General features: G+C 32.1%; 1 pseudogene; it reads left to right on the top strand.

Moving 5' to 3' along the window:
* Window positions 1-1,946: 1,946 nt before the first annotated feature.
* Window positions 1,947-7,353, top strand: part of LOC135212276 (macrophage mannose receptor 1-like) — a 5,841-nt pseudogene continuing 434 nt past the window's right edge.

Below are 7,353 nucleotides of genomic sequence, written 5' to 3'. Positions count from 1 at the left end.
TGTAGGTATATATGGCTATATTTTGGTCAACATCCTCAAATTTCAATATCATACACAATCATCAAAAGTATAAAAAGATAATAGTTTTTTTTTGTACCTTTACACAGCTAGGAAATATTCTTTATTCCTGTATTCCTAAATTTGTATTCCTGTATTTATTATTTATTTCTGCATGTATTTTGTAATTCTCTTTTTACAAACCATCATGTAACATACTAGATTTTAAACATACATTTAAGGAAACAGTAGCACCTGTTTTTATTATATTTTGGATACCTTTTATTTAACCACACCTTAAAACTTTCACTTTTACTGCCATACATGTTCTTATGTTCTTTGTACCCAAAACAATACCCTGAAATGGTTTAGCTGTTAATCCCTAGACCAACCAGTACCCATACCTCAAGGTCACTCTTCCCACACGATGAGATATATATTATATATATATATATATATATATATAGATATATATATATATATATAATATATATATATATATATATACGTATGTAGGTATATATGGATATATTTGGTCAAACATCCTCAAATTTAATATCATACACAATCACGTATAAAAAGATAATAGTTTATTTGTACCTTTACACAAGCTAGGAAATATTCTTTATTCCTGTATTCCTAAATTTGTATTCCTGTATTTATTATTTATTTCTGCATGTATTTTTGTAATTTTCTCTTTTACAAACCATCATGTAAACATACTAGTTTTAAACATACATTTAAGGAAACAGTAGCACCTGTTATTATATTTTGAATATTTATTTAACCACAACCTTAAACTTTCACTTTTACTGCCATACATGTTCTTATGTTCTTTGTACCCCAAACAATACCCTGAAATGGTTTAGCTGTTAATCCCTAGACCAACCAGTACCCATACCTCAAGGTCACTCTTCCCACACGATGAGATATATATATATATATATAATATTAATATAGTTATAAGTAGATATATATAGATATATATATATATATATATAATTATATAGATATAATATATTATAGTATATTATATATATACTATATAGATAATATAATAATTAGTAATATACTATAATTATATAATATAATACTTATATTATTATATATATTTAGGTTAATATATAACCGGAAGAAAACTGAAAACTTAGAAGCGTTTTATTTAGGGTAAAATTTTAATTTCCTTTTTAATAATTATTGTTTTGGGCGTTTTCTTTAAAACATGATTCAAAATGTTATGGTCTATCTTATTTGATTCGATTTCCATGATTTATGAGATAGTTCTTGTCTGTCCTTGTTAATGAAAGCAAATTCAAGTATCTGACCTTTCGAACGGCACAGACTATCATAATATATACATAAAAATATATATATATATATGTATATATATATATACTATATATATATATATATTATATATATATATATATATATATATATAGATATATATATATATACACACACACACACACACACACATATATATATATATATATATATATATATATATATATATATATATATATATATATATATATATATATAAATATATAATCTATTTTATAGGATCTATAAATATAGGCACGCTTATCTTACATGTGAGTAATTATGGTACACTGCTGCTCCTTTATTCCTCGTAGGGGACCCTTTCATATAAAGCTGAATAAATAAGTCAGCATGTCTTTTAGTTAGGACTGATAACTACTTTGCCTGATTGATAAGAAAATAGTAGTTTATGTAGGGGTTTTGGCGCATCTGAGTTACTTTATGTCCATACAAATAAAATGTTTACCTAAGGCGTTGCTTATTCAGCTTCAGTGACGCTATCAAGCCAAAAGATATGGAACCATATTCGCTCTGAAGATCCGAATATAAAGGAGCGATTGCCACCTGAAGTCACTCACTCACTCAGCGAGTCTCCAGCAGAACAGATGATCACAGGAGCAGCCATGTTGTAGAAGCTCGTTCTCTTCTCGTCCGTTTTGACGGTTAGTGATTCGAAATTCAAATGTTCAGCTCGGACGTTTTGACCGTTAGAAATATTGAATTTAAAGTTTCTTGTTTCCCCGTTTAGACGGTTTGATGTTCAATGGTTGAATTTATTCCTTTCTCATTTATGTTAGTAATTTATTTCACCAAGCTTTAGGTGGAATTTAACACCAAGAATTTTAAGTACAGATTTGTATTTCCAAATGGTTAATCTCCAAATTGGTATAAGCTGGGATGGCCTACCTGAAAATAAGAATGAGAATAGGGAGACATTGGCATATATATGGTTTTGGGAGCTTTACTTACTTAGCACTAAATTACAGTTCGCCAATACTCTGCTAGGATGTGCAGTACCATGGAAAGAAAGACTCGTCTTTCACTACCGAGTTATTTCCAGTAATTTTCTAAGCTAACAGATTTTGAATATAGAACATATTTTATGAATTTTTTTTTGATAAGTTTTACCTAAGAATAGATTCTATCTTCCGACCATAGCATGGGGAAAAATAGTTTCCTGGGCTAAAAATATTGAAAAATGTTCAATAAATAAGGGAATAATGCAAGTATATATTAACATTTATATTCTTTTCTCACATAGCATTTAACTCTTTGTACTGAAGTACGTTAAACTGCAAAAAAATATATTTAACCACCTGTTCGGTATGTTAATGTACATAGAAAAAAATATACTTAAGGATTTCTTTATCGTTGGCAGGTGGGATTGTGCCGCACCAGATCCGGGAATCCCAGTCTCTGAATGAGGATTTGTCTGTCAAAATCCAGTCTAGACTCCATCTGACTTATCCTGAAGGATCCGCTGCTGCCAGGAGGGATGCCCTGCCCAAGTTGGGATGCAATCCAGAGAAGCTGAGGGCTGAGGTATATGAAGTTTGGTTTACTATTTAAATGAAACAGATATTCATAGATAATCATCTTCCCAATTGGTAGTTGTTTCCTTATTCAATAAGTTGGTGGTGGTATGAATCATAGTTAAAATACTTATTTAACTAACTAAGAACTGTTTATCAAGATATATCTTTTATTTATTTCTTTCCACTTTGTAATATTCTATATTTGTGTTCAAGGTTTTCCTCTCGAAAACAAAGCACTTTTGAGATGTACGATTCAATGAAAATTCATTCCAGGATTCGTTGGGACCTGGAGTCTTGGTGAAACGCATTCCTAAACTGGAGGATGAATTCGGTCTTCGAGTGAAGATGACTTTCAGCGAAGGCTTCCTAACCTCCTGCGAGTTTGTTGCTGCAGGTGAAACTCTTGGCTACTGGATTCCTAGTGCTCTTTAATTATCTTAGGAAAAAGGGAGTGCTGGTATTTCACAGAACTAAATTTACAACAAAAAGAAGTTTTCATGCAAAAATCCTGCAAAATAATAAGGGCTATAAAGCAAAATTAAAGAAATAACCCGCAAACCCAGCTTGAAATAAGAACACCTTGATTGCAAAGGGGTACCTTACGTGAAAAATGCAATTTTATCTCGATTTCAGAGATTTCGCGCCAAGAGACCTGCCTGACTCCCCCAGTCATCAGCACCCCTGGACTCATCTGCAGAGATGGATGGTCTTTGGTAGAGTCCACCTGCTTCCTCTTGTCCGACAAGAAGGGGAATTGGTCAGAAGGCCAGACCTTCTGCAACTCTGAAGGAGGAAGTCTCGCTGTTGTATCCTCTTCCCTCCAACAGGCCGTTGTTGCTAGTGAGTCTCTCGAAGAGGTTTCAGTTTCTAAGTGTTAAAATAACACATATTTCATAAAGTATTGCTCTCAAAACACCCTGAAGCATATATATTGAGGCTTTTTTATGTTATCTTATGGTGAAAACAAAGAAAAGAATTGTTTAAATTTTCATGCATGTTAATGTCTTCCTATTATATCATTTAAATATGATCCTAATCTTAATCCAGGCCAGTTTGCTCAGACACCTGGATTGGTCTTACCGACTTGAAGGAAGAAGGAAACTTCACCTGGGCTGATGGCAGTCCTCTGGCTTATACCAAGTAAGGAACAATGACATGTCCATGTCCCTGATATTCTGCAGTGTGTTTATTTATTTACTTCTATGCACACTTGTGCACTCTCTCTCTCTCTCTCTCTCTCTCTCTCTCTCTCTCTCTGTCTCTGTCTCTCTCTCTTTATATATACATACATATACATACACACACACATACACACACACACACACACACACACACACACACACACACACATATATATATATATATATATTATATATAGATATTATATATTATAGACAAGATTGAGATCGATATAGATATATATATAGATATATAATTGATAGATATATATATATATATATTATATAGATAGATGAGATATCTTATATATATATATATATATATATATAGAGATAGATATAATATATTATATATATATATATATATATATATATATAATATATATATAGATATAATATATATATATAGATATCTATCTATATATAATATATATATATATATATATATATATATATATAATATATATATATATATATATATATATAGATATATATGTTTATATTTATATATATATATATTATATATATATATAATTATATATATTATATATATATATGTTTAGATATAGAATTTATTTATATATATTATATATATATTTATATAAATATATTATAATATAAATTTATTATATATATATAATATGTATATATATATATGTATATAAATATGTATATATATATATATATATATATATATATATATATATATATATATATATATATATAAAATTCATGTTCGCGTTTTTCCAGCTGGGCTGATGGACAACCAGACAACAATGGTCAATACTGGTTTTTCGGGGAAAAGGACAACTGTGTCGAAATGAAGAAGAATTTCAACTACTTCTGGAACGACGATATTGTGCAGAAGCAAACAGGTGAGAATTCTGAACCTATTTCCTTTGTGTATCGGGATGACTATGAATGTTCTACGGACAGATTCTGTCTCTCCAAATACTAAAGCCTTTATTTTTGTATAATCCTGATGTATTCTACGCTCGCATTAGGTTAAATAGCCACATCAAAGTATAAATCACCCAAGCTTCATTAATAACTTATGATTACTTAAGTTTATATTTACACGTGTAGATCTCTTTAGGGATGAAAAATAGTCCTTAAAGGAGATCTCATCATAGCCGATAATGAGTTAAGGCAATCAAATATTATTAATTTAGAATAAGATTCCATTTTCTTTAAAAAAAACTATCGTTGGTATAGCGAAATTATTGGAATATTATTATATATGATATAAATAAAAAACACCGTCTCCGTGGAATCAATCGTACACTTTCCAATAGTTTTATCTTGTGTTGGTCCATAAAATGAAAAGATAATACCGATAAGCGATTCTAGAATATAAATACTTTTACTACTTAAATTCTTTTCCAGAATTATCTAAGATATTTAGTTTGCTAATAAATGCACACTTCATTTAAAAAATGTTTCTCCATCACATAGAGAAATAACTTCTTTAACAAAAAATCAAATCCCTCCACAGATTCCTCTGCAGCACCGAAGCCGAGCCAGCACCCACCACCACAACCCCAACAACCACCACTACTACCACAACCACAACCACTACAACAACAACCACCACCACCACCGCCCCTCCCACTTGCCAAGGGGGATGGGAGCAGCGTGACCTCTCCTGCTACAATGCCATCAAGCAGCAGGCCACCTGGCAAGATGCCCACGACTCCTGTGTGGCCCTCGGCAACCTTGGCCTCCATCACCAGCGAAAAGGAACAGGACTTCGTCGCTGGTAAGTTGGGTGGGAGGGAGGGGGGGGGGGGGCGTCACGTTTGCCATCAGCTGATGGGTAAGAAGACAAGAAATTAATTGCTCTTGACAACAACGTTTGGACTGTTACCGAGCCTGTGCAATGTTTTCATCTCTGTAGCATTTTTAGTGGTGGTGGAGCCATCTTTAAGAAGATTTATATTTTAAGGTGTAGGTATTTATGTATACACCCATTTCCTTCTTAGTATAAATGAGGTGCTAGAAATAACGGGCGACACAAAATCAATCAGTTTATCATGGAATTCTGGGCGTTTAGTTTGCCAACAACCAACGGGTTAGTAAGACTGAGAAATGCTATTTATTATAAAGGTTTGTATAATTTCTGATCATTTAGCTTTATCTGTATCTATATAGCAGAGCATTTTAGTGAAGGCCATTTTAGTGATGTAGAAGCCTTCTGTTAAAAGCAATTTATATGTTTAATGATTAAATATGTTTGTATGTATACCAACACAACTCACACATTCGTTCATGTTGACGCCTTCAGTAACACAATGAAACAAAAAATTCTAGAGACGCCCAATTAATCAGGTCTTCCTTCTTCAGGTCTTCTCGATGCAAGTGGATGGATCGGCCTTAATGACTTGGACGAAGAAGGTGTCTTTGTCTGGGATGACGGCAGCGACGTAAGCTACACAAAGTAAGCTAAACTTTAATGTAAAATAAAATTTTGTTTTCAAGTCGAAGTCGAAGGTCAAACCTACCCCACATTTAAGTTAAGTTTAATCCAGACTGAACGATGTCATTAACAATGAGTTGTCACAGCTCAACCTTAGCTTTTGAGCATTTAAGGCTATAAATCAGAATGACGGAGCGCTGGTGCTACAACAAATGTAAAAAATTATCTTATATTCACCCTCAGGCAGATTCTAAGATTGCCATCTGCATGATTAACTAATTTAATAGCAGCTCTGGTGTATACACTGTTTTATTTATTCGTAAAAGTACTTCCTATTGGTTCCACACTTATTCCATCTTCATATCTTGTTGTATTTTAATTTATTCAATAAATAGAAATGTAAGTACGCTTGAGAATGAAAACCAGTATTGCCTAATGTCAATATTTGGGAACAACTCTCACTACAAACGTGACTAAATCCTCCTCATTTTCCTTTTTTCTTTTTTTTTTTTTTTTTTTTTTTTTAGGTGGGAAGTAGGAGAACCCAATGACGGTAACATCATAGGATTTGGAGGCTCCGAGGACTGCGTGGAGATGAAGAAATCCTTTGGGTACACTGGAACGACGAGGACTGCGACAACGAACGGAGGTGGGTTGTTCAAGGGAGAAAAAAGCTCTCCTCAGGAACTCTAACCTTTGCATTTGCTTTGACTAAAATCTTTTTTTTTTTATTTTTATTGAAATTTCGTAGCTCTGAGGCCAAAGCCTCTTCTTCGGAACTCTTATATTTCTTTTCACTAAATCCCGCCAAATATTTTTCTTTACTAATTATATTATATGATTATATAACTAGCTATAATTTTAGATTAAACTAATTACTTCATTATAACTAATTGTATAA

This window comes from Macrobrachium nipponense, chromosome 40 (genome assembly GCF_015104395.2).
Source record: "Macrobrachium nipponense isolate FS-2020 chromosome 40, ASM1510439v2, whole genome shotgun sequence".
NCBI classification, from domain to species: Eukaryota; Metazoa; Arthropoda; class Malacostraca; order Decapoda; family Palaemonidae; genus Macrobrachium; species Macrobrachium nipponense.
This window is presented reverse-complemented; position numbering and strand designations above follow the sequence as displayed.